Source organism: Pan troglodytes, chromosome 4, assembly GCF_028858775.2.
Source record: "Pan troglodytes isolate AG18354 chromosome 4, NHGRI_mPanTro3-v2.0_pri, whole genome shotgun sequence".
Taxonomy (NCBI): Eukaryota; Metazoa; Chordata; class Mammalia; order Primates; family Hominidae; genus Pan; species Pan troglodytes.
The window spans coordinates 176,312,520-176,327,579 of NC_072402.2; the positions used below are offsets into that span (position 1 = coordinate 176,312,520).

At 46.8% G+C, this 15,060-nt stretch overlaps 1 pseudogene; it reads left to right on the top strand.

Moving 5' to 3' along the window:
* Positions 1 to 1,970: 1,970 nt before the first annotated feature.
* LOC100610305 (coiled-coil domain-containing protein 86-like) lies at positions 1,971 to 3,673 on the top strand (annotated as a pseudogene).
* Positions 3,674 to 15,060: the final 11,387 nt, after the last annotated feature.

Here is a 15,060-nt window from a genome sequence, read left to right on the forward strand (position 1 = left end):
CCCATCTCTACTAAAAATACAAAAATTAGCCCGGTGTGGTGGTGAGCACCTATAATCCCAGCTACTCAGGAGGCTAGGGAAGGAGAATCACTTGAACCTGGGAGGTGGAGGTTGCAGTCAGCCGAGATCATGCCTTTGCACTCCAGCTGGGTGACAAAAGCGAAACTCTGTCTAAAAATATATATTAAACACACACACACACACACACATATATATATATAAAGTTAGCTGGCCATGGTGGTGGGTGCCTGTAATCCCAGCTACTTGGGAGGCTGAGGCAGAAGAATCACTTGAATCACTCCAAATATGACATCCTGGAAAAGGCAAAACTAGGCAGCATAAAGAATTTTTAGGGTAGTGAAACATCCTGTATGACTGTAGTCGTGGATACACATCATCATGCATCTGTCAAAATCCATGAAACGTACAACCCAAGGAGTAAGCCCTAACATAAAAGATGGACTTCGGTGAATGATAATGTACTGATATTGGCTCAGTAATGTGAATATGTACCGTACTTAGAAAGATGTTCATAAAGAGAAAACCATGAGGGGAAGGGTATGTGGAAACTGTACTTTCAGCTCAATTTTTCTATAAACTTAAAACTGTTCAAAAAAGGCATATTAATTTTTTTAATATCCTAATAGAGGATCAGAGGATGGGCAAACAAAGCCTGGGCAAAACATGGCAGAAAAAGCACAAAATACAACAAAAAAATCTTTTTCCAGTAAGTTGTTGTTGTTGCTCTAAGTAACTGGTGCAGTGATTCCAGCTGGTGACTAGTGATTCCAGTTGGTGACTAGCAATTCCAGGTGGTGACTAGCGATTCCAGGTGGTGACTAGCAATTCCAGTTGGTGGCTAGCGATTCCAGTTGGTGGCTAGTGACTCTAGTTGGTGACTGAGATTTACAGGTTAAAGGGGGGGTCAAGTAGAAGCTGGAGGATGGTCTGAAAGAGGGAGAGGGGCGTTGTTCAGGCAGAAGTGGGTTGGATCCTGACTCTACCACTCACTATGCCACCTGTCAAAGAGAAACAAAATTAGGCTCCAATTACAGGGGTAAGGGAAGATTTTCGTCAGTACCAACTGTTGCACTGGGGAAGAGTCCAGCCGGAGCTGGACTGAACTTGGATTTGTAGAGGTGACTTTGAGTTTCAAAGGGAGAATGAGGGAATAAGGAAGGGGTTGGGGGGTGCTCAGTAGAGTCAGGAAGGTAACAAATTGCAAAGGGTTGGTTGAGTGCTGTTGGCCCCAGTGCTGCTCCCGGTCTGGAAACTGTCATCCTCCCAGAGGGACGGGAGACAGAGGCCTTGTCCCAGGTGCCAGCCAGAACAAACTACATCCCTTTGGCAGCATCCAGTTTTCTCAGGCAGGTAATTAAGGGGCGCCCGAGTTATCTGAGGGGTGTGGCCTCCAGCGCTGGTAACTGCTAGTGTCTGCTCAAGTCTCCATAGGCCAAGGCTGGGGCCTGATGAGAACGGGGCTCAGAGGGGCCTGGCTGGAGTCCGGTCCAGGAGGTTCTTTGTCAATAGAGCAAGTTAACCGGGCCCTGGGAGCCTCCATTTTCCCTTGCATATCTGTGAGGAGCAAGAGATGACGTGATCCAGGAGTCTCCCGGCTCCACATCCCACAGAGGCCCTTTCTGATAAAGGAGCCGGGCGGGCACCCCGACTGCGCCCACTGGAGGCCCTGAAGTAGCAAGGCTCCTGGAGCGCGTCCTGCGCTGGAGTCCTGGAGGATGCCACAGATCTGGAGGGGGTGGTGGGGTCCTGTCCCAGACTCGCCTTAAACGCTGCGAGGACAACGACCCCCCCAGCCCGCCTCCACCCTCCAGCCTGCCTCAGGCAGGAGGCGCAGTAGTCCCCTCTGCAAGCTGCAGATTCCCCACCCTGGCTCCAACTGACCATAGTTGAAATCGAGCTGGAGGCGACAACAACATCCTAGAAACCTGAGTCCCCGCCTCAGGGTATTGATGCCCTTTACTGATTGTAAAGCCGGTGTGGAACTTTGCAGCCTTGGCTCAGAAACGCAGCTGCTGAGTGTCCTGGAGCAGGTGCGACCAGAGGACATTGGCAGGGGAGCAGTGCCTCCTGGTGGTCAGTCCATGCTGGCCTCAGTGACGGGAGAACCTTAAGGCTGGTGACATTCAGTACCCAAGCAGGCAAATCACAGAGGTGGCTGGGGGTGTGCAGGGCTAATGGGCAAACTGGAGCAATGGAATAATGTCTTTCCTCTCAGACAGGGAAACGTTTTAAAAATAGATAATGCTCAGGGCTGGCGGGGGCACACGGAAACTGGCACTGCCATACACTGCCAGAGGAGAAAGGAAAGTGGGTGCTGGCCCTGGGAGAGGTTTCTTGGTTTGTTTTGTTTTGTTTTTGAGGGGTTGTTTGTTTTTTTGCAGAGGCAGGGTCTCACTATGTTGCTTAGGTTGGTCTCGAACTCCTATCCTCAAGTAATCCTCGTGCCTTGAGTTCCCAAAGTGCTGGGTTACAGGCGTGAGCCACCAGGCCCGGTCCCTGAGAGCCTTTGGGAACTAGGAATCAAAAGTCTTTCTCTGGGGTGGGGCAGGGGGTGCGGTGTACGTGTGCAGGGGTTTCGAAACTTTGTGGCTTGGCCGTGGATCTCATGGCGTGAGAGTCTCACCTCAGTTTCATGGGCGAGATTGGCCCTTGTGGAGTTCGAGTCCAACCCAGAAGAAACAAGGAAGCCTGGGTCTTCTCCAAGTGTTGCAGCAAGCTGGCCTGGGGTCCCCCCAAAGGTAGCCAGAGACAAGCCCAGGATCACCCAGTCTGCAGCAGGGTGCAAAGGTTTGGGGTCCCCCCCAAAGGCAGCCAGAGCCAAGCCCAGGGTCCCCCAAGCATCAGCAAGATCTACATCTGGAGTCACCTCAAAGACAGCCAGAGTCTAGCTCTGAATCCCCACAATGTCGGCCAAAGCCAAGTGAGGAGGCACCACGGTGTTCTCAGGGCCGGGGAGAACCAGCCTCTGAGTGGGCCCAGAGTCCAGAGGAGCTGACCCGGGGGGTGGGGGTGGCATGAGCACCTATACCCGGGCCCAGGATCACCAGAGCCTTACCCCAGTCAGCAGGGGCCGAGTTCAGAGCCGTCACGGCCAGTACGGGAGCTGACACCCGAGGCACCTGGCTCCCCGCCGGGGTCAGCAGGAGCCAAGCAAGCTGCCTCTGGCTGGGGAGAGGTAACAGGCGGCCATGGGGCAAAGAAGGAAAAAGGTTCTTCAGCCCAGGCTCCAGTATCCAAGAAGTCGAAGGAGGAGGAGGAGGAGTTTCCTGTAATCCAGAAGGGGAGGCCCACATTGCGGCGGGTGTGGAAAGACCACTGCAAGAAAAAGTTATCCCAGATGGTTCAGGACAAGCCCCTGCACACATCCTGGCAGTGGAAGATGAAGGAACAGCAGGAAAGGAAGCTTGCCAAGGATTCTGCCCCTAACCTGGAGGAGGAGAAGGAAAGGCACTGCCAGGAGAAGAAACAGCGCTGGGCCAAGAACCTGAAACATCACCTATAGAACGAGTGGAAGGCAGAGATTGTCCAAGTGATCCAAAGCCCCACCAAGCTCAAGCTGGCGAGGACACAGCAGCTGTGCTCCACTGAGACACGGGACACCCTGCCCCTGCTGCAGAACCAGCCATCCCAGCAGCCAGCAGGCAAGGTCTGAGCTCAGGACGGCCCCGAGGCCCTCTATGGCCAGCAACCGTGTCAGACACAGCACCTCAAGCCACTGGCCAGATGCCTCTGCTGGAGCCAGCACTCCAAACCTATGGCTGCAACATGGTGACCCCCACCCTGGCCAGGGCTCCTGGGCCTTTGACGTCTTTTAGGCAGGTCTGTGTGGGACAGAGGCCCAGGGGGGTCTGGGATCTGGCAGAGATGGGGGTGAGAAGAGATTCAGCCCCCTCCCTTCTTCCTCTCCTTCTCCAAGTGCCTTCAGACCAAGAACAGTATATTCTTCGGTTCCTCAGTGAGCTGGCGACTAGCAGCTGACTCCCACAGATGTCGTATGTCCTGTCTCAGGGTCCTAGGTCCAACCCAGGCCCAAAGGCCGGCAGTCAGGAATCCAGCTTCCCCTACACTTTCCCAAAGGCTGCTCTGAGCACCTCTGCGCCCCACTGGCTCTGTCTCCGAGCAAACTGAATCCAGCTCCTCTCCACTTTTCAACACTGAAAGATGAAAATGGGGAGATTGCAGGGAGCAGTTTCTCCCTAGCACCCTCTTTCCCAAACCAGACTCCTCAGAAGCATCAAAGATCTAACTCATGTGTACCCAGTCTACAACGAAAATATTTATTGAGTGTCTGTTGCATACAGGTACAATTCGAGTCACCAGGGAATATAGACAATAGACAAAAGTCCCTCCCCTCAATGAGCTTTCATTCTGATGGAGAGAAAACATAGTAAACAAGCAAAATGTGTCATGTGTCAAAAAAAAAAAAGTCTTTCTCCAAATGCATACACTTTGATCTAGCTATTCCACTTGTAGGAATTTATTTGTAAGACTGTATAAAGTATATACAGAGTCTTATAGTATAAGGTGTAGATCTTGCTGATGCTGGGGGGACCCTGGGCTTGGCTCTGGCTGCCTTTGTGGGGGACCCCCAAACCTTTGCACCCTGCTGCAGACTGGGTGATCCTGGGCTTGTCTCTGGCTGCCTTTTGGGGGACCCCAGGCCAGCTTGCTGCAACACTTACAGGAGACCCAGGCTTCCTTGTTCTGGGTTGGACTCGAACTCCACAAGGGCCAATCTCATCCGTGAAACTAAGGAGGCTCTCGGGCCATGAGATCCATGGCCAAGCCACAAAGTTTCCAAACCCCTGCACACGTGCACTGCCACCCCCCAACCCCAGAAAAAGACTTGTGATTCTGTATAAAGTGTAAAAAGGAGTAGTAAGTTAAAGAATTAAACAGAAACTTTCATTATCGTAGCAAAATTAAGAAAATACGCAACTGTTTAAACATATTAAGATCCTTATTCAAGTAGTAAAACGACTATTTTGTCATTGAAATGGCTTTACAAAATATTGGTAAATTAAGTAAAATGAGGGTTTGAAATAATATGTGCACTCTGTGTCATAGGCCAGGTGATCCAGAGCAGGCAGTGGAGGGCCTGAGGCGTACAAGGGACCCTACTAGGGATAAACCCATGAAAAAAGCAAGCAGAAACAGGCTTGGGCAGAAGTCAAAACCGTTGCAGGCTCAGCAAAATCTCAGCCAGCCAGCCAGGACGCCAGAACAAGCATCGTCCCCTCAGAGTTGGCTGGGCCAAGAAGAGATGGCCAGATCTTTATACCCAGGCCTCAGGCACCTGAGGGGGCTCCCCAGGGAAGGCCCTGAACACTGGGGGTGCTCTCTTTGGCTCAGGCATACCCTGAAGCAGCCAGCCAGGCTCTAAACAAACTCCCACAACTGGACAGCAAGTCCTCCCCAAGGAGGGTCCAGGCAGTACATCTATGCATCTACCACATTCTGCTGGTACTAGTAGTAGTAATTTTCAGAAAATAAATTGCGTCTATCTATACGATAAAAATAAGCATATGGAATCCATAGGTGTACATATTTATAAGATAATTAGAAATGTAAGAAAATGGTTGGAGTAAATAAATAGTTAAATTCCTGGGATAGGCTGGGCGCGATGGCTCACGCCTGTAATCCCAGCACTTTGGGAGGCCAAGGTGAGTGGATCACGAGGTCAGGAGTTTGAGAACAGCCTGGCCAACATAGTGAAACTCCTTCTCTCCTAAAAAAAAATACAAAAAAATAGCCAGGCATGGTGGCAGGAGCCTGTAATCCCACCTACTCGGGAGGCTGAGGCAGGAGAATCACTTGAATCCAGGAGGCAGAGGTTAACAATTGGTTGAGTTTGTCTCAAGACCTGGGATCAAAGAGAAAGAAATGTCTGGGTTAAGATGAGAGGTTGTGGGGACCAAAGTTTTACCATGCAGATGAAGCTTTCAGCTAGCAGGCTTCAGAGAGAGTAGGTTGCAAAATATTTCTTACCAGACTTAATGTCTGTGTTGATGTTAATGCTGGAGGGGGGTAGAGGCATGTCTGACTCCCACTCCCCAAGATGGCCTGAACCAGTCTCTCAGGTTACATTTTAAGAGCCCTGGCTGAGGGGTCTTAAGATGGTTGAGGGGCCTTAGACTTTTGTTTTTGGTTTATAAGTGGTTCCAAAATGCTGGTACATAAAACCATCTGTGGGACGTGTAAAAAAGCAGGTTTCCGAGTCTTCAGTGACCTTGTTTTTCTAGCCTACTCTATGATACCGTCGCAGCAACTGTCTCCTCTCTTCTGCACCATTGCTCTTTCACTTCCCACTGGATTCTTTCACCTCATTATACAAACATTAACTCCCATCTTTTTAAAAAATAGCCTCAGTTTACCCACTTTTCTCATCAACTACCACCCAATATCTTCTTTTTCTTTTACAAAAATCTCAGTGTGTATCCAGCATCCCTCCACCACCTGACTGTTGAACACACTCAAATCAAACTTCTGCTCCTTGTCCCCAAGAGTTTTAATCTAAAACACCAGTTGTTCCCACGTTGCTAAATCCAATGGTGAATTCTCAGTCCTCATCTGAGTTGATCCTTCCATATCATGTGGCACAGATGATCCTTCTCTCCCTTTGAAACACTCCTGCACTTGCCTTCCAAGACATCACACCCTCCTGATTCCTCTCCTGCCTCACTGGTCACTCTTTCTCCCCTAGATTGTGACTTCCTAATGCTAGAGTTCTCAAAGTCTTGATATTTAAACTGTTAATTTTTTCCTTTGGTTTCTCCTCCTCACTCTCAGCTTTATAGTGACTTCACCCTGTGTCATGGCTTTACTTATTGTTTGTACACTTCGTACTCCCTACTCTGCAGCCCAGCCTTTTACACAGAACCCCAGACTCATAGCTAAATGTCTCCTGATAGCAATGATCTTCATCTCAGAAGATTCAAACTGAGCTCATTATCTTCCCTATCAGTCAATCACATCCTCCCAGTGCTCGAACACCATGGAGACATCCCTGAATCCTTCTCTCACACATATACATTCAATCCATCATATCCTGTCAACCCGATCTTAAAACATATTCAGAGAAGGAAATTAGGACCCTACCTAATAGTACATACAACAATTAACTCAAAGTAGATCAGTTACCTAAATATAAGTGATTTAAAACTATATAACTCTTAGAATAAAATATAGGGTCAGGAGTTCAAGACCAGCCTGGCCAACATGGTGAAATCCCGTCTCTACTAAAGATACAAAAAATTAGCTGGGCGTGGTGGCATGTGCCTGTAATCCCAGCAACTCGGGAGGCTGAGGCAGAGGAATTGCTTGAATCAGGGAGGCGGAGGTTGCAGTGAGCCGAGATCGCACCATTGCACTCCAGCCTGGGCGACAGGGTGTTCAGTGATCCAGTACGAGGACCCAGGGAACTCAGAAAAGCCATTACATTCATGGTTGCAGTTACCATGCGAAGGGTGGCAGAACATGCCCCCCCAAAATAGGCTGCTTTGACATAAGGATTATTGTCAGCTGAAGGCAATTGAGAAGAAATGAGTAAAAGAAAAGCTCTCTCCCCTCCCCCCATCTGCCAGAAAGCAAGACATAAATTTACAAAGATGTCCTTCCCCTCTATACCAAGAAGGACAAAGGTTGGTCACTGGAGATGACTGTAGACCCTTACCAGCCTGGAGACGGAACCAGAGGAATTTGCATAACACGTTTGACTAACCAGCCTCTATCTTCCACTAGGGCCCCATAACTTGCCTCCGTCACACCCTTTTTTCTTTGTTTTAGTTGAAGAATCTAGACCTAGCATGGTGGCTCATGCCTGTAATCCCAGCACTTTAGGAGGCCAGGGTGGGAGGATCAATTGAGGCCAGGAGTTCAAGACCAGCCTGGGCAACAGAGGAAGGTCCTATCTCAAAAAAAAAAAAAAAAAAAAAAAAAAATCTGTTTATGGTATGTAGTGGCTCACACCATGAGCCAGGCTGAGGCAGGCAGATCACTTGAGCCAGGCGACAGAGAGACTTTATCTCAAAAAAAAAGAAAAGAAAAGAAAAAGAAAAAGAAGAATCTATATAAATAAGCTGGGGTCCTAGACCACCTCTTTGAGAATTACTCATTCCCTGGATATCCCACGTATATAAGAGGTATACATGTTATTAAACTTCTGGGTTTTTTTCTTGTTAATTTGTCTTTTGTTTACAGGGATCCTAGCTAGGAACTAGAAGGGTAAAGGGAGAATTATTGTTTACTCCCCTGTACATACAAACCCAATCAAAAAGTTAATGTCACTATATTTACTTCCAACAAATTAGACTTCAGAACAAGGAAAATAATCAGGGATAAAGAGAGTCATTACAAGTGAAAAGGTGATCAATTCTCCAAGAAGACTTAATAATCCTAAATGTGTACACACCTTCATACACAGAGCTTCAAAGTACTTGAGGCAAAACCTGAAAGAACTGAGAAGAAAAATAGACAAATCCACAATTATAGCTGGCATTTCAACATTCTCTCTCACTAACTGAATGAGAGACTAGCCAGAATTCAGTAAAAATAAAGGCAGCCTGAACAGAGGTTGGCAACCAACATAACTGGTATTTTTAGAACACTCCACCCAAAAATAGCAGGACACACATTATTTTCAAATGTACATGGGGCCAGGCGTGGCAGCTCATGCCTGTAATCCCAGCACTTTGGGAGGCCGAGGGGGTGGATCACCTGAAATCAGGAGTTTGAGACCAACCTGGCCAACATGGTGAAACCTCGTCTCTACTAAAATGCAAAAAAAATTAGCCAGGCATGGTGGTGCACTTCTGTAGTCCCAGCTACTCAGGAGGCTGAGGTAGGAGAATCGCTTGAATCCAGGAGGTGGAGGTTGCAGTGAGCCGAGATTGTGCCACTGCATTCCAGCCTGGGTGACACAGTGAGATTCCGTCTCAAAAAAAAAAAAAAAAAAATGTACATGGAACATTGATCTGGACAGATCATATTCTAAGAAATAATACAAACCTGAAGATTGGCAAATAGTCTATAAGCTTAAGCAAAGCATTAATTACATTCAATCAAGCAATTTTTTTTCTTTACCATGGAATCAGTACTGTTACAGCTATGTGAAAAATCTCAAAGACTCTACAAAAAGAAAAAAATTCCTGGAATTGTAATGAATAAGTTTAGCAACCATACATAGTCAATATACCTAAATAAATAATATTCCTTTATACCTGGAATGGGCAACCTTTTTTCTTTTTCTTTTTCTTTTTTCTTTTTCTTTGAGGTGGAGTTTTGCTCTTGTTGCCCAGGCTGGAATGCAATGGCGTGATCTCAGCTCACTGCAATCTCTACCTCGCGGGTTCAAGTGATTCTCCTGCCTCAGCCTCCCAAGTATGTGGGATTACAGGTGCATGCCACCACTCCCAGCTAATTTTTGTATTTTTCGTAGAGACGGAGTTTTACCATATTGGCCAGGATGGTCTTGGTCTCGTGACCTCGCGATCCACCCGCCTTGGCCTCCCAAAGTGTTGGGATTACAGGTGTGAGCCACTGTGCCCAGCCGGCAAATTTTTTTTTTTTCTGAAGGGCAAAATAGTAAATATTTTATTTTTGTAAACCATGTGATCTCTGTTGCAATTAACTCTGCTCTTGTAATGGGAAGCACCCATAGACAACACGTAAATAATAAGGGAGCATGTCTGTGTTCTAGCAACACTTTATTTATGGCCACTCAGATCTGAATTTCAGTTTTCTCAGGTCACAAAAATGCTAGTCTTTTGATTTTTTCAACTGTTTAATAATGTGAAAAATGATTCTTAGCCAAAGAAAAGCAGCAGGTGGGGAATCAGATTTGCCTCATGGGTCATTATTTGCAGACCTTTGTTATATAACAACTGGAATTTTAAATTATAAAAATACCATTTACAATAGCCAAAAAAAAGACAAAATAAAGTACACAGGTATACATTTAACAAAATACGTGCAGAATCCGTATGCTGAAAACTACACAACTCTGATGAAGATCAAATAATACTTAAGCCAACAGCTTTTTATGGATCAGAAGGTTGATATTGCCAAGATGTCAATTTCCCCCAACTTGCTCTGTAAATGCAAGGCAATCCCAATAAAAATGCCGGCAGGAATTTGTGCAGATATTGAAAAACTGACATAAAACGTGTCAACCAACACTTTGATACACTGGCCCCTAGGAAAGTAAGGATTGATGGATTGAAGTACAAATTTTACTTTTTTTCAATACTCTTTTAGTGCGTTTTTTGCACACTCAGTGACTACTTGGCAACCACAGAGGGACCTGGGGAGGAGTAGCCCCGCCACCACGCCCAGTTAATTTTTTTGTATTTTTAGTAGAGACGGGGTTTCACCATGTTGGCCAGGCTGGTCTTGAACTCCTGATCTCAGATGATCCGCCTGCCTTGGCATCCCAAAGTGCTGAGATTACAGGCATGAGCCACCATGCCCGGCCGTCTAATGCTTCTTGGACAAGGTGGCATGTCGGTGTTAAAAACAGCCTTATTTTGTACAGATGGTTTGGGAGTGGCTCTAGTGTTTGAACGTCAACTGTTTGGGGACTGTTGCTTTGATTTTAATCCTGTTTGACATGAAATGTTATCCTAGTCTTACTAGTGATGTGTGTAAACTATATACATGAGCAATTTATACTTCATGTGGGGAAATGGGTGAGACTTCACCTGTGACTTCCTTTTCTCATTTCACTATGAGGAATATACTGAAGTGCTTGATGTGCGATTGCTTTAGAATTCCTGGTTTTAATGGGATAGCGTGGCTTCTTTGATTTTTTTTTTCAGTTACTGTATTTTGCAGTTCTCTTCCAGTCCTTTTTATATTCATCAATGATCTTACACTCCTGCTTCCTCTATACGCTTGACCATAGGCAGTCTTAATTGTAATACCTGTTTTTTCTGTTTTTTTTTTCTTTTGAGATGGAATCTCGCTCTGTCTCCCAGGCTGGAGTGCAGTGGCGCCATCTCGGCTCACTGCAAGCTCCGCCTCCTAGGTTCACGCCATTCTCCTGCCCCAGCCTCCCGAGTAGCTGGGACTACAGGCGCCCGCCACCACGGCCGGCCAATTTTTTGTATTTTTTTTTAGTAGAGATGGGGTTTCACCGTGTTAGCCAGGATGGTCTTGATCTCCTGACCTCGTGATCCACCCGCCTCATCCTCCCAAAATGCTGGGACTACAGGTGTGAGCCACCGTGCCCGGCCGTAATAGCTGTTTTAAAGCTTTTCTTCACTAATTCCACCATCTGCATCAATCTGAGTCTTTTTTATTCTCTCTGCTAGCGGTGAATTCTAGCTCTGTCTTGTTGCATGCCTGGTAATTTTAGGTAGAAGACCAGTGTAGGGCCAGAAAGGGGGTGATCTCTTTCCTTGCCATTGTAAAGGATCACAGGTGACACAAAACTGGTTAACAAGAGAAAAGCATGGTAAATTTGTTACATGCACACGTGCCCATGGGATCCACACAAAATGTGAACTCAAAGAGGGGCAGATGGTTGAGACTTAAATGTCCATGTCATGGGGGAAGGAGAAACGGGGGAATGAATAGGTCCAGTCTCACACAATGGTTCACAGGAACGTTGGTTCACAATTGGTGTGACAATGGTTCACACACCAAAGACTGTCATGTTATGCAGATAAAGTTTCTTAGGTAACCTCTTGGAGCTTCCCTAAGAAGAATAGAGGAAAAGTCTGTCTGAGTGTGGTGGTGACTCCCCATCTTCTCTCTGGTGGTTAATCTTTCCTGGTTTTTGAGATCCCTATGGAGGGAGTCTAAAGACCATTGCATTTCTTTTGGAAAGGAGCTTTCTAAATTCTAGTGTCCCTCCCTGCTCTTGGAAGAGGAATAAAATAAGATTAGAAGGGCCCTGATTCTGAGGCTGCTTCTAAGGATTTTCAGCATGTCACAGAGCCAATATTTGAGGTTTCAACTTCTGAGTCCCAATGTCGGTGTTAAAACATTTCCGAATACAGATGAAGTGGACTTCCTGTGGTTAAAATGAGACACACACCCAAAACAGAATCTTATGGCCAGAAGGATGAGTTAGGCACATATTTCTGCGTTAATTGCTGTAAGGTTCTTTCCTGTAATTAAGCAGAAACCAACTCCTGAAAAGCATTGCGGAAACAACTACAGCTGGAGAATTTCCCAGCTGACCCTAGGAAACTGCCTGACCCCAGCTGATTGAGCCTCCCTTGACGGTCCCAACACAACTCCAACTGGACAGAGGACCGGCCAAAAAAGCATTGTTTACTGGTAAATAGCCCCTAACCTCAGGGCAGTTTCGGCCATTATAGAGACTATGGACTAACTGTCTTTGTGCACTACAGTTCACTACTTTTTTTTTTTTTTAAACAGAGTCTTGCTCTGTCCCACAGGCTGGAGTGTAGTGGCGCGATCTCGGCTCACTGCAACCTCCACCTCCCGGGCTCAAGTGATTCTCCTGCCTCAGCCTCCCGAATAGCTGGGATTACAGGTGCCCGCCACCATGCCCAGCTAATTTTTGTATTTTTAGTAGAGATGGGGTTTGGCCATGTTGGTCAGGCTGATCTCAAACTTGTGGCCTCAAGTGATCCGCCCACTTTGGCCTCCTAAAGAGCTGGGATTACAGGCGTGAGCCACCGCGCCTGGTTACAGTTCATCTTCTGGCATACAGAGACAAAGTCCACATAATTTTAATGCTAAAACCCCATCCCAAAGTAAACATGGAATGTTACATGTTTATCCACTGCACATGCCCCTGGCTTCCCTCATGAATATTCATAGATTTCTCCAACCCTGCTCAATCTGTATGTAAGGTTAACCCTAGAAGACCTAGATACCAACTTCCCCCTCCCTCTGCCAAGCATGCCCTTTCAGGTTTCCCTGGAAGCCGTGTTCCCCAATCTGAGAACTGCTTCTTCCTCTGAAGAGAAAGTTTTCTTTCCTTCTTCCATGGATCTCATGTTCTTCGGCTAACACCAGCATTGTGCATTTTATATTTTGGGGGTCTGGGCATTATGTGTTCCTTTAACAAAGGATGGGTTTTGCTCTTTGCTGTTAAGTTACTTGGAACATTCTTGCTTTAGGGGATTGTTTTTTGGGGGGCCAAGGTGGGCGGATCACCAGAGGTCAGGAATTCGAGACCAGCCTGACAAATATGGTGAAACCCCATCTCTACTAAAACTACAAAAATTAGCCAGGCATCGTGGTGTGCGCCTGTAATGTCACCATGTTGGCCAGGCTGGTTATGAACTCCTGACCTCAAGTGATCTGCCTGCCTTGGCCTCCCAAAGTGCTGGGATTACAGGCGTGAGCCACTGCGCCCGGCCTGGATGATCTTAAAGTGGAAAGCACAGAACCCATTTAGGGGGCTTCCTGGCCATATGGGTTGTCAACCTAAATAAGAAACAGAGAGAGGCTCTCTAAAGGAAGTGTTTTTTAGGGAATAGGACATTGCAACAGGAAATACTGTAGTTAAAGTATATCCATATTCAGGGAGGTAAAGCAAGACAAAGGATTTTAAGGGAAAAGTGAGGAGATTACATAATCGTTTTTGAAATAATTATCCGGCCGGGTGTGGTTGCTCACGAGGCCTGTAATCCCAGCACTTTGGGATGCCGAGGTGGGCGAATCACAAGGTCAAGAGATCAAGACCATCCTGGCCAACATGGTGAAACCCCATCCCTACTAAAAATACAAAAATTAGCTGGACATGGTGGCACCCACCTGTAGTCCCAGGTACTTGGGAGGCTGAGGCAGAAGAATTGCTTGAACCCGGGAGGCGGAGGTTGCAGTGAGCTGAGATCGCACCACTGCACTCCATCCTGGCGGCAGAGTGAGACTGCGTCTCACAAAACAAAACAAACAAACAAAAAATTATCCTTTGCTACAAAGATCAATAATAAGGGCGATACCAGGCTGTGTTTGGACAGGCAGTTGCTGGGCAGATGTACTTGCAGAAGTGTTTTTTTATGTAAGGTTGTGATGGCCTTTGTGCAATGTTGTGGTTTTTGTAGAGTCTTTTTCATTCTCAGGCATAAAAGTGTGAGAACCTTCTCTTCATGGCCTTCGTTGGCTTTGTCAGGATTTTCTTAACCTCAGTGACTCCATTTTGATTATGACAATTTTCAAGGGTATTGGGAATGCGGCCTGAAATTTGACTATGGAAATGAAGAGAATGTGATCTTTTTAGGTGACATGAAAAGAATCAAGGATTGCCAGGTGCAGTGGCTCATGCCTGTAATCCCACTACTTTAGGAGGCCAAGGTGGGAGGATCACTTGAGGTCAGGAGTTCGAGACCATCCTGGCCACCATAATGAAACCCCTTCTCTACTAAAAATACAAAAATGAGCTGGTTGTTGTGGCAGAACCTGTAATCCCAGCGACTCGGGAGGCTGAGGCAGGAGAATTGCTTGAACCCGGGAGGCGGAGGTTGCAGTGACCTGAGATTGCACCATTGCTCTCCAGCCTGGGAGACAGAGTGAGATTTCATCTCAAAAAAAAAAAAAAAAAAAAAAAATCAAGGATTACACTTGGGCCAATGACATTCAGTTTAAAGTGACTTAAGAAGTCCCTCGCTGTCTGCTCACTGATACTCAGGTATGATTCTGAAGGATTGGGTGGTATGCAGTGAATGGTGCCTGAAATACCAGTTTCATTCTGAGTGGGGCCATGAGGGCACCCAGGCCTGCATCTGAGATTCCGAAGCCAGAAAACAATCTCAGCAGCATAGTCCTAGCATTCTTGACCACCCTGTGTACAGCCCTGTTCTGCTTTTTCCCACCATCGGTTCTTACATCTATTAACCCAGCACTTTGGGAGGCTGAGGCAGGCGGATCACTTGAGGTTAGGAGTTTGAGGCCAGCCTGGGCAACATGGTGAAACCCTGTTTCTACTAAAAATACAAAAATTAGCCAGTCGTGGTGGTGGGCACCTGTACTCCCAGCTACTCGGGTGGCTGAAAAAGGAAAATCACTTGAAGCCAGGAGGCAGAGGTTGCAGTGAGCCAAGATCACACCACTGCACTCCAG